The sequence below is a fragment of the Pinus tabuliformis genome, chromosome 3_1, assembly GCF_031772625.1.
Source record: "Pinus tabuliformis cultivar Carrire ecotype Pingquan chromosome 3_1, CPIR1, whole genome shotgun sequence".
Lineage (NCBI taxonomy): Eukaryota > Viridiplantae > Streptophyta > Pinopsida > Pinales > Pinaceae > Pinus > Pinus tabuliformis.
In genome coordinates, this window is record NC_142301.1 from 114,453,685 (window position 1) to 114,467,965 (window position 14,281).

Consider the following 14,281-nt stretch of genomic DNA (forward strand, 5'->3'; position numbering starts at 1 on the left):
ATGAATACGTCGTTGTTGCAAGCGAGAGGTATCTTGCCAAAAAGTTTGGGTTTGGAGATAAATCAGTATATCTCCATACCAGGTGTCAGATGATGAAATTAGAAATAGAGACTCATCCAAAATTGATGGTTCAGATGTTGAATCAATGGAGGTCGAGGGAAGGTCACATAGTAACTCAGCGAAAACTAGAGATTTCTTTGATTTAGACTTGATGAATTCCAAATCAAATTCCTGTAGAATAATTATCCATTTTGAATATTTGCCCCCAGCAATTGACGTGACAAAATGTATGTCATAGGGTTGCAATATGAAATGACAGTTGTTTTCCGTAACAGGATATAATGGCAAAATCTTTGAATAGCTTGCACAACTGCCAAAGCTAGTTTTTCGACATAAGAGTACTTACTTTCTGTATCGTTGAGATTACGACTCAAGTAATAAATAGGATGTTTAATCCCGTTTTCTTCCTGAACTAAAACCATGCCAATGGTTGTATCTGTAGTGACGAGATACATGTAATAGTCATTTTGGTAATTTGGAGAATACATTAATGAAGCTCTAATTAGGGTATCTTTAAGAGCGTCAAAGGAAGCTTGCGCAACCTAATCCCAATGAAAGTGTATCTCCTTTTTCAAAAGACGTGTAAAACCTTTAGCCATTTCAGCATTATTAGGAATGAACCTCCTCAGAAAGTTGGCTTTCCCTTGGAGTCTCTGTAACTGTAAAAGATTTGAAGGTGGAGGCAAATCCAAAATTCCTGAACCTTTAATGGATCTAGTCGAATCCCTTCTCGAGACACTACACATCCAAGCAAGCGACCAGAACCAACGCAAAACACACATTTGTGTGGATTGAGTCAAATATTGTAGTGTCGACATCGTAAAAATATTGCTCTCAAGTGTTGCAGGTGATCAATCAACTTTTGTGAATGAGTAGGTAAATCGTCAAGGTAAGGTTGAACAATGTCCTTAATGTCATGGAAGGCATAATTTATTACCCTCTGAAATGTGGCCCCATTATTCTCCAAACTGAATGGGAGTTTCTTATAGGCGAATGTTCCCCATGGACAAATAAAAGTTGTTTTCGTTTGATCCTATGGGCATATATTGATTTGATTGTGGCCGGAAAATCCATCCATAAATGAGAATATTTCGCATCCAGCACATTCATCAATAATTTGGTCGATAAAAGGAGTAGGATTATTGTCCTTTGGACACGCCTGATTTACATCCCTATAATCGACACACACTTGAATTGTTCCTTGTTTCTTCATGACAACAACAATGTTGGAAACTCAGTTGGTAAGAGAACAGGGTAAATAAAACCATCTCGCAAAAGTTTTTCAACTTCTGCTTAATTTGCAGCAGCTTTCTTTGGATGAACAGGTCGAAGCCATTGTCGAACTGGCTTGACATTAGGGTACATTTTGATTACGTGTTCAACAATACTAGAGTCAATGCCTAGCATCTACTCGTAAGACCATGCAAAAATATCTCTAAATTCATGAAAGGGAGTATGGTATTAGGCTTGGTTGAAATATTAATAGAAATCGTTTCTTCAATATTTGACAAGTTTTACTCAGATTCGATGGTGTCTATAAAAACTAAATTCAATAGGAAATCAATGACTGATGGGTGGTTTAGTTCATTTGAATCATCTTCAATGTCATATGGAATATGGGAACGATGATGATAATCTTCCCATGGTTCCTCTCCTATCGTCATTGATTGGATGATTCCTTCATCCATAGAATGTATACATGAAAAAGGATCTGAAGAGGTACCATATTCTAATGACCGATCTACCCATACAATTGTTGAATGCGGATGTGGGTTTGCCGCACAAGCCCGAAAATTGATTGCTATGATGATTCAATGGGGCTTAACGACATCACCCCAATATTACTATCAACTTCAACTTTGTTGGTGTTCCTCCTTAAATCAAATGAGGTGGAGGAAATCATGTTGCAAGTCTCTACTCTTGCCACTTCCGCTAAATCAAATGGTGACAGTAGGGTAAAAGTACCCATTAGGGAAGGATCTTTAAAGAGACCTACTCCAACACTTTGAAGTGACAGCGGGGGTCCGTGTACCAACGGAATGCTTCACGTAGCCTATGAACTATTGGCAAAGAAGGCTAGCTGATCAATGACTGTGATTCCACCCTTGAAAGGGAATGCAATAGTACGAAAGTACGTGGAAACCACAGCAGCGATAACATATACCCAAGGCCTTCCCAGTAAAATGTTGTAATCAAGGGGTCCGTCAACTACCTCAACTTCAACAGTAACTGTTTTTCCCCCAGTTCGATTTGCAGGTTACTTAAAATCCCATATGGAGTTTATGTTCTTCCATCAAAAGCTTTCAACTTGGTCGGTGATCGTGACAATGGTGGTGAAACAAGTGTTTTCCAGCAGCTCATGGACATAATGCAAATAGATTCCCCCTCATCAATAATAGTTCGGTGAACATTCTTATTGAAAGGTTTTACTTGAATTAGGAAAGCTAACTGCACTGGTAACTGTGGTGTATATCCCGCATGGTTAAAAACCACAAGATTTGAATCCGTAGGATCTATTCCGCCTATTGCTGACTGTAAAGTCTGCTTCTGGGAGGGACAATTTTGCAACACCTCGAGTGTCGACATAGCAGAAGGTGATTGGGCAAGATCTTCCACTATGTTGTAATTTTGAGATGCTCGAGCCGAAGGGTTAAATGTCGATTTGTGCACAACTCCCTTTGGAGGGTTTATTGTCAATTCAAGTACAATGGGTGGAACATTTTCAGATGAAGTCGAAGTCGAAGGATTAGGTTGATTAGTGGCTTGATTATTCGACGATGACGATGGATTTCCATAATCTTTGTTTCTCGTTGACACCAAAACTTCGTTTTGTGGCTTTGTGATGGATAACATGAGTACTTGGGATGTGGAAGCATGGTCTGTTGCAACCAAAGGTGTCTCTGGGTTTGGAAACGGATCAGTCAACACTGCCAACGTGTTTGAAGTCTTTAAAATTTTAGAGACCTCAGAGCGGTGTGGATAATCTCTTGTAAAATGCTCGTCATTACAGATCAGACATGGATAACAAGGTTTCCTTTCCGAAGTAGAGGAATCAGATGATTTCTCTGGAGGGGAATTATCTTGTTTCTTTTTGTTTTTCCCCTTTTTCTTGCTCCCTGGTTGCTTTGGATTTTTGCCTTTGTCAGATGACATGGCATTAATTTCGAAGGTAAGAGTATTTTCTGATGCATTGGTAGTTTGATTGGAAAGAGCAAGAGTTTGACCAGATGGTCTTCTTGCTGTTTGCATGCTTGAAGAACCGATCACATTGTCGCCAACATGAGAGTCCTTACTCAATTGTGGAGGAGGGGGAACAGTGAAAGCTGGTCAAGGTGCATTAGGAATTTTATCCTTAAGCGTGCCAGATTGTGTGTAAATAAAATCCAAGTATTGGGCACGAGAAATGACTTGCTCTTATGTGACAACTCCACCTTTTGCCACATCCTCAGGGATTGATGGCAAAAAGGATTTTATGAAACACTCAGCTAAAAGCTGATCGAGAACGTATGTCTTAACCATTCGACGACGACGCCGCCACTCATGAATATGATCTGATATATGGGTAGCAGTGGTCTGTTTAAAGTTGGTTATGAGTTCTGTTCCAATCTCGTATCTGATGGGTAACTAGAAGTGGGTGAAAAATGTAGTGGCTAAAGTGGTTAAATTATCGAAAGAAACTCTTGGTAACTCAATGTGCCATTTAGCAGCTGGACCAGTAAGTGTTCTTTGGAAAAGACGAAGTCTAACTGAATCATCATTTAAGGAGTTTGATGAACACCACAAATGAAAGGTCATGACATGATTTGATGGGTCTTCTCCAAGATTTCCGTTAAATTTCGGAATGTCAAATGGTAACTTATGCAGAATTATCGGCCACCAAGGTGCATATAAGATTGGATCATTAGTGAGCCGATTTAAATCTAGTAATTCTAAAGTTGCTACAAACGACAACTGTCGATTCAAGTCAGGTTGAGCATACCCAGGATATGATGGAATTGCCTGAGCAATAGGTCTTTGCATACCGACATAGGGCATCTACATTTGGTAACCTTGGTATGGTTGTTGTTGAACAAAACCAGCATAAGGTGGTTGTTGATAACCAGGTTGAATGTGTGGTTGTCCATAACCTGCAAAGCCTTGTTGACCAGGACCTTGGTAAGCTTGAGATTGACCAAAACCAGGTTGAGCCTATGGAACAAGTCCAAACTGGGGTTGGAATTGCTGGAATTGGGGTTGTTGAAATTGAGGCTGCCACGATTGTTGAATCAACTGTTGTTGTTGTTGGTACAACTGTTGTTGATTTAACAGTTGTTGCTGCCCAACAATGAAAGGTTGGCCAGGTTGTGAATAAACTATACCAGTGTAATCCTGGGTCAGTCCAGATAAAGGTATACTAACCTGAGGTTGTTGTTGAACCACGGAAGCAAGTGGTTGTTGTACAACAACCTGAGGAACTTGAACTTCTTGACCTGAAACTTGTGGTTGCAAGGTAGAAGGATCAATTTGTACCGGTTGAGATACAACAATTTGTATCGGTTGAGGTACGTGGAGGCCCAGTCCGTATAAGCGTTGTCTAATGCAAAATTGCATAGTGAGAGCATTCCCATATACTTTACGTACTGTAACACCGCCCTATATACCTGAAGGTACTTGGACGAGCTACGATATACTCATGTACGTGGAATGAGGTATCATACTCACGATGTATTGTAGACAAGTTAGTGACAACTGCTTTGTTTTACGACGTCAGAACATGTATTTAGCCTAGAACCACTAAATGTTCTCGTTAATGACAATGCTCCATTAGGTAAATTGATGTTAATTTTAAGTTGATCTTGCTTAGGAATTTGCCTTTCAAGTTCACCACATGATGTATTCTGAAATTCCTAGGAATGCAACTATCATGATAAACATTCTTTCCATTCAATTTATCAATGACAATCCTAGCTACTTAGGGATAGAACAATCAGATTTATTTTGATCAAAGAGAAAAGAGCACAATCTAAATGCAATTTCCCTACACTATTCCTATCATCACACTCAAACTTTTTCAATGCAACATGCATGTATTTCTTTTTGGTTCCCTTAATGTGAATATGAACAAAAAGGAAATATGCACATACAATCAATCAATCTTTCATATGAACGAATACTTTTACGACATTTCAAATTCGAAGGAAGAGAAGCCTTTACGACACTTTCTTTCGAATGAAGATTAATCAATTATATCCTAACTTTGACTATTAATTGATAATGACAAAGAAAACATGAAGAAACATTAATCAATCCTATCAAAGTGGGCTAGACCGGGAGATAAAAACTCTTTTTCTGAGACATAACTTTCATTGATCATTCAACAAACAGTCAAACAGAGAAAATTTGGCAAAAAACTCTTTCCAAAGGTGGGAAACTGATCCTAGGAGGATCAGCATAGCCCATAGTGGGAGACAGTGCGCTTCAGAGCACTATCCCTAAGCCAAGGATGCTCTGTAGCGCACTGTGTCTCTCACAAGCCTGCGCTAGTGACAGTAAGCCATTTCAAGAGGCAATTTGACACAATTTTGACCAATTTTTCAATGTGAACAGCTGAATTACAATCAATGAACACAAATAAAGTCTACAAGGATGTCTTAGGAGGTGGATAAGCTATTAGGAAAGAGGATTCTCCCCAGCGGAGTCGCCAATTTGTTTTGGAGAATTTAGCATCTAGTGATAAACACAATTTCACTAGACAAGTAGTTGTGCCTAGAACAATAGTTTAAAGTGTTTTAAACTTTTCCTATAAACAATAGATAAGAAGAGGGGATAGAAGGCCTACCTGTAGTTCTGCTTTCCTCTCGTCTCCCTTGTATCGATTTTGTTGCTCCTTCCCATACTTAATCTGCTTGAGAAGTACCCTGTAAACACAACAGAAGACAAAAACTGATCAAAGCATACAATCCATTGAATATAAATGAAAGGAATCAGAAGAAATTCATACATATAAGCATTATGAAAGAACACAACATATGGAAAAAGGTTCAAACACTTTATTAGATAGAAGAAGGAATTACAACCATCAGTGTCTGATTCAAAGTCATTCCTTCAACTTGGATCCCATCCACATCACATCAAAAGCAAGACAAGCTTGTGGCATCACATCATTTGCTCCAAAGTCAAGTCTCATAGCAACATTATCTCCTTACAATTCAATATAATCGAACCCCTGATCACTTAGACGAGTGGTCAATTTATAGGAATATGGAGGAGGTTTTGTCATTAATGGTGACATTGAATGGCATTCCATACTTAGAATTAGTTCCATGGAGGAAGGGATGAGATGATAGGATGCTCCTTAACTCATTCCTCATCCATTTTCGAGCTCATAGGAGTTGATAAGACAGGGAAACTTCTAGATGACTCCAAAAGATAAGAATATTCCCCAAACCCTATGTGAATTTCGCTCATTCTCACCCAACGCAGGTGAAAGGAAGCCTAAGTGCTCTGCAGAGCACCTTGGCAGTGGACTTAACTGCTCTGCAGCGCACCTTCATAAGGGCTTACCTACGTTGGTCCCTCTAGAGGCAATTTCTGGATGCCTTCAAGTCATGAAACTATCTGGGAAGGAGGTATTCAAAGGGGTGACTTGTTTAGGGCATGAAACAACTGAATTTAGGGTTTGATGAGCCCTAAAACACTGATTTGAATGTTGGGATTTGATGTGACCAAAATGGATCTATAACAATAATCGACATAACTTATTTGCTCCAAACACCGATCAGTGATCCTCACAACACAATAGGTGGCAAATTTTATAGCAACAGGCAATATGGGCATAATTGCAACATTTTGCTTCATAATAATTATTTGATGAAAAAATAAATAAAATTGGTAAAAAAGCGTTCAGGCACAAACACAACATTTGCTTTGTAATTATTTTATGTTAAAAAAAGATAATCCAAAATGGCGTTTAGGGATGGTATAATTGTACAACCAGCCGTTAAATCAATGACATAAATTATTTGCTCAAAACATCAATCAATCATCATGAACTAATTATTGATTGACTTACATCGTGAGCTGACTATTGACTAATGATAGTACGTTAATCATCATTGCACAATAAGATAAAAATTAATGAGCCAATCACACTTTAAAAGAAAAAGAAAAAGAAAAAGAAACAAACAAAACAAAACAAAAACAAAAAACAAATTTTATTTTCTAATGTCTACCTTATACATGGTTATTTATTTTTTTAGTCAAAGCTTGGCTAATTAAAGATCAACGCAATATTGAATGTGTTATACCATGCCATGGTAGGGATAATAATATAGCAAGTATGGTTAATTTAAATTATTCTAGACTCGTTTTAATTTCAAATCAAACATGTAGAGGGATTTTTTTTTGTCAAGACATCTTATCTTGCTTGGTAGATATGAAATTAAGATGGATATAAGTTGATTTAATTATTAATTCTGATTATAATTATTAATTTTATTTGAGGGATCAAATTTATTTTTACTTTTCCCCGATGGGGGTGATTAACTAGTGGAGATTGTTCTCGAAGGAACGCGTGGGCATTCATGAGGGGCGTGTGGCCGTAGGTGCGAGGACCAGCCTCCCAGTCCTCTCCATGACCTTCTATATGGGAGAATATATTGAACCTTGCATGAGATTTCATTCCATCTTGGATTTCGCAAGAGGTGGTGTTCGTTGGAAATTTATGGAGGGTGGTGCGGTCTGTTATCAGACATTCAGAGTTTGGTTGTGGTATGGAATTGGTAATGTGAGTTCTGAGCAGGGAAGTGGTTGTTTTCGCAGGCACCCTATCTGGGAGAGGTGGCATCTGAGACGCCAACGTCCCCTCCTCTGCTTATGGGTGTGCATTCTTGTCAATTGCCAGTTTGGTTCTCGATTTAAGGTTTTTGCGCACAGGAAAAGACTTGGTTGTTTGATTTTGGTGGTGCTTTATTGCTCATGTCGGGGTCTGGTGTTATCTCCTTCGTACTGGAGTGGAATTGGATACGCAACCTCTAACAGTCCTTTCTCGGGGTCTTGTCAGGCTTGGCAGTGTTTGTGGAGCAGATACACTAGTTTCTAGGTGGTCTGGTCTACGTGGGTTCTTATCAAAGAGTAGGACAGTGAATTGCACGTGGTTGTGGTAAAATTGTGGTCCTCTACGTTCATTCTGGACTGACTGGCGGTGGTCACGCTAGTGGGAGTGGTGTGTTTTTCCTTAGTGATAGTTACGGTTTGGAAAGCTCATCGTTGGTCAACCTCTATTCATCCCTGTGGTGTTGGGTTGATCATCATGTGTCTGGTTCCCCATTTGGCCCTCTACGCATTAGAAATTAAGCCCAATTCAGGAAGATCTATGGGTGTTGAGAGTCTCTTACCGTTGGAATTGGTGTCCCATCCTAATTGCTCCAGGCGAGGAGGTAACAAAGGTGGTCGCTCAAATAAGGCAATCTATGGTGGTTGAGGTGGTGGCAGGGAGGGCCACTCTGTTTGGGTGGGTTCTGAAGTTTGTGGTGGTGGTAGTTAGGGTGGCTCATTAACTGGCGTGGGGGTCACACACTACGGGGTCAACAACGTGATGGGCCAGCTCATCGCGACGGTTTGGGGAGACAAGGGATGGCTCGTCATGTGGGACATGGGCAACAGAACACCTATTGTGTTGAGCATTGTCGGGATTTGATTCAATCAGTTCTTGAATGCTTGGAAACCTCAGAGCGGGTGAGGCAGGAGGAACACGCTGAGCTAATGGCTACTTTGAAAAAAATGCACTATTTTCAATGCTATGTCCGAGAGCGCGTAGTGGTGGTTTGGCAGGGCCATAACATGTTATCTAAGAAAGTAGAGAAGTTGGAGGCCTGGATGACCCATTTTGAAGAGAACATTCAATGCTCCTTTCGTCCTCCTCCTCCTCCAGGAACAACTCCGAACAACCCAGCCTCCATCACCTCTGATGACTAGCATGGTTACAGGTGTTTTACTTGTTTTGTTTGTTTACTGGTGCTTTTGGCCTCTCAAATTGTGGACTATGTCTCTTAATGTTTTTTTGTTTCTTTTGTCATATGCGACAATGGTAGTCAACAACCCTAGTCGGGATGAGACTACCTGCACTCTACTACTGATGTACTTTTTTTGGAAGAATGAATAGAATCTTCATTTATATATATATAAACTTTAAAAGATGTTTGCATGTCAATATATTTGATCCCTATTCACACTTGGTAGGTCCACAATTAAGATGGATCTAAGTTGATTTAATTATTAATTATTATTATAATATTAATATATTTTTTTCTTATGTAATTTGATAGAGTCAAATTGTTTTATTGATAATTATAATTATTATTTTTTAAATTTGATTTTAGTTTCAAAATGTTTAACAAAACATTACAACATCTCCATCATATTAGGCTGGAGAGCACCTCTTGACACAATAATTATTGTAAATATTGTTAGATATTTAGTTTGTTTAATGTCAATAATTGTTTGATTTGAATCTCTTTAAATTTGACGAAATCAATGACTCCTTGACTAAAACAATTAGAGGAACATCTTCAATGATCTCGAAAGACAATTTAATATCAATAGGTGCTTGATTTGAATCTGTTTGAGTTTGGTGGAATCGAGAACTTCGTGACTAACAATTAGAGGAACATCTTGAGTCATCTCAAAAGACATAAGTAGGGTATTATATTGCTAACATCGAGAATGAATCAAAGAGATTATGGCCAACGAAGAGGCAATGATAGAGCAAACCAAGTCGATAAGGATATCGAGGATGAGTCAAGGAATGACTCAACCCATGTGTGCTTGAATGAAGAAATGTTACACAGTCTAGCCATAAAAAACAAAAATGATAAGCAAAGTAGCAATGTTTTCTTTAAACTTAATTTGTAAATTAGGTTTTTTGAATTTTCATTAAGTGAAAATTTATATTGGTTTTTATTATATAAAATGTACTGATTTGAAATTTGAAATATGTTGAAAAGTAGTTGTTTTAAACTTTGAACTTAAATGAAATTCGAATAATCGAATTGAGACACGTTATTTTTGTTCTCTCATGATATGAAGATGGAGATTATTTATTTATTTATTTTTTAACAAAAAATAATGGTAATCCATGAGGTGTAGACTAATTGGTCTATCAGGGGTTTAGTCCTCCATTAGGTCTTAAGTTCAAACCTTGTGAGGAGAGGTTTATAATGGAGACCAACTTTAAGGGAATTAAATGATCCCGAAGGGTGTCCAATCTCAAATGAGCTTTGCACGATCCTTGTGATAATATCCCATAACTGAGTAGATCATTCTTCAAACCAACATTAGACCTAACCCTGACTTAAACTCAACTTATATATAAAAAAGACAATAATAATAATATATATAATATTTACGTCGTATGGAATTCCCCTTTGAAAAGAACTCCCTAGCTGCCTTCCTGTCATAATCTGTGCCATTGGATCTTTTGTTAGACGATTGGGTTATGATTACCCATTGATTTGAATGGCACCAACCATGACAGTTGCGACTGGGTCATTAGATCCCACAATTAATTGTCAACCGACTTCTGCTCGGGCTGCCCTTCATCATCTTCAGTGGTTTTCTTTCCCTTCGACATCGACTTCTTTCTTGGGCTCAGACGATTTTGAAGCAGAGAAGATCCCAGTGTAGAAGCTTTGCCTTCAACATAAAAAATATTTTTGCAAAAGACAGGGCACCGAACAAACAATTAATGGTGAAGTGATATTGCAAAAGATATCTCTTTTCAACTTTACGAATTACACTGCAACTCTGGCTGATGATGTATCTAAGTTGATGGGAAATAGAGTGTATTTTCAGCTGGTCAACAATGACCAGGTTGATCCAGGTAAATCATTAGTTGATTTGTTTTAATTTCCTCCACCGGTTTTGTTTAGAGAGTTACCATGGTGTTTTATGTGTAAATAGCTACCTTAGTTTCTAAGGTTATGCATGGTAGAAAGTGGAATGGGAAAAAAGGTTGGTGAAGCATCTTATTTGCACTAGAAACCCTTCGATGGGCCCATTGATAACGATACACACTACAAAATGCATTCACGTGGAATTCTACTTTAGGATTTCCTGGAGCAAACCCGATAAAAAATATGCATTCACAAGAGTTTTTTTTTTTTTTTTTTTGAAATCCCCAATTCTTGATTTTCCTGGCCATGGTAAACTGCGTTTTAAGTGCAACTCGTGGATATTCCCCTTTCATACCACCAAGTGCGATCACATTTTCTTCTCCAACAAGGTATGTAGTTTGGTACAATATTGATTCAATAAATAGTTTTATAGCTTAAGCAATACTTTAATGATAGTACCGTATAAGCCGATTTAAAATGACAATCTTGAGTGAGTCTTGTATTCAGAGCTATCTTCCCGAATCAATGCCAACTGGTTTGAAGAAACTGAGAGAACAAGATATGGTGGAGCTACGAGGAGATGGAACGGGAGAGAGGAAGCTATCCGATCAGATATATGATTATGACGTTTACAATGATATTGGGAACCTATTGTGGTAAAAACACAACCCCCCTTCCCCCCCCCCCCCACCCCCTCCCCATTATTCACTTAATCATCAATATGGGGACCCTTTGATTGAATGGTTAGTCATATTACTATCTCATTTTAAGAATTTAGATTGCTTCAATGAGTTCAATATGTTACTATTTTCCTATCATAACTTTTTGATCTCATTTGGTTGCTTGGTTTGTAAATGGCACTTAATTGAAGATTGGATATTTTTCACTACCTTAGCCTATTGAAATGTATATTACCTTTTTGTTTTATAAGTTATAGTTCTTTGTAAATATTTATTTAATTCATTACATAGCCCGTGAGACCAAGACTAGATCTTATATTACAAAGTGGCTTTTATATTATGAATTGGTGTATTGATAAAAGTAGAGAAAGGGATATTGAAAAGAATGCATATATCAAATCTAATATCAGAGCTTTGATATCGGAGGAATTCATTTGAAATCCTTGATATTCAAAATCCAATCCATAAAGTGGCTCTTTTCAATAATCAAATGAATATATTAAGTGGCCATATAACTTTTGAAACTATATAATAAAGTGGTTGTCAGAGGACCCACATTCCACGTCATTATTTCTGCTCCCGCATATCAGAGATTTCCTTTCGAGACACATTTAAAAAACTCTGACAACACTCCCTTTGATCTTTGATAGTGATATTCCAATCCCATCGATATGTTGATACAACATATCCCTCCGATCTCCGATAGCGATATAACCTCCTGCTCCGATCTCTGATAATCTCTCCATCGTCGATATTCCAATGTGCCTCCCCTCCTACTTCTGATATCTGCCAGGCTTCGATATCCGGACCCGATATACATATTAACAATGGTCTAATCAGAACATCGCATCTGCCCCTTACATCAAAACTTTTTATATGGTAACAGTCATAAAACCTCTGATATCTTAAACCTCTGATTTCTGATATTCCTCCGGATTCGATGAGCATATAAACAACGGTTTAATGTTGATATTGCGTTCGCTCCTCATCGGGACTTCTTTACATTGCAAGTTTTATATTATTGCCATTGTTAAAAGTTGCGATATCCATTTCTCCGATACCTGTTAACATCTGCCACTTGTCACCTCCTATGGGCCATTGTTGTATAAATTTAAAAAGTCGTGATTTATATGGTTTTGGGGCATAAATATAGTTCTTCACATTTTATGGTTTAAGTTTGTTTTTCGACATTTAAAAAAGAAAAAGCTCGTTACAAACAAAAAAAAACTAATTTTGTTTTCTTTTGACAGAGAAGCTTCCATGGCCGACAATGGTGAATATATCCAGTGAAGATTTCCGAAGAAACTCCTCGAGGTGGAAAAATGTTTATTTTTTAATAGAAGCAGTTGAATTTTTCGAAACAAGCTAGACAAAATTATCAGAGAGCAAACTAAACTGGGAGTTTTTCTCAACTGTGGCCATCTACATTTGGCCAGAACCCTAACCGAAGGAATCATTTTGTTTCATTTTCTTTTAATTAATTCAGTTGTTGAGAAATAGAGGGATACTGTTAATATTTCCACTATGTATAAATACCCATCTCTGATTGTGAGAAAGTGGGTTTGAATCCAATAGAAAAAAGGCAGAGTAATACTAGAGCTTACAACCTGTTTGTATAGAAGTAGTTAAGACTCGTTTGCACTATTGTAGTGACATCAGATCCATTTGTGCAGACAGGGAATTGATTTAGAGACAACAAAGTATCTGCACTATTGTAATTCTCTGATGTTTTATGTATTTGATTCATTTTTATAATAAGATTTATTTATGTAATGAGATGTACAACAATATTTCTTGCTCTATTATTGAAAATAAATTCTTCAGATTTCAAATTCATTTATGGAGTATGAGTATTTATGTGGCTTTTCAGCACTACTGTTGACTGTTTACTGAAATGCTCATTTAAAATATGGTCAAGCTATCTTGTAGGGTTAATCAGAAATGAGTTTTGAAATTGGAACTTGCATAAGGACACACCTTTATCTCCTTTAGTTGCTATCTATCTCACATTTTAATCTTATAGATGTTTTGCTTTCCACATGTCATGTATTTGAGCTATTTCAGTATTGTGACATGAATCTTTTTTCTTATGCATATGCTTTATTGGGAACTGGAGATGTTTGCAGTTGGATGTCTGTTAACTATTTAATAGGAATTTATTTGTGTACATTTTCTTGAAAAAGGATTTGGTATTGGAACTATTTCTCTTGCTTATTTCCTTTATCTCATTCCAATTTCAATATGCTTATGTTTCTTTTCCCTTTCTTTTAGCTTGCTCTTGATTGAAAGAAGGACTAATCCTTCTTTCAATCAAGATAGGTCTAGTATAGATGCATCTTAGATTATACTTTGCATGTAGTTCTACTTTCTGCACCTTAGTAGTCCCTTCATACAAGGGCAGTCTTTAGAGTGGTTTGGCCGAGCCATAAAGTTAGCTTAAGGATCGCTTTCTTACCTGATCAGCGAGAAGAGTCGATCTGGTGTCTCTTCTCTATTGGTAGGTGAAAGTCATACTTTAATCTAGTAAAGATAGAGAGAGGGTAACTGGACCCAACTGAACAAGTCAGAACCACCATTTCAATGGAAAAGGATCTGCTTTAAGTTCCCGATTGGGTGGTCTCCCTTAAAATGTTGAAAGGTCATTTTTCCCTTCAACAGAACCCCGACAGA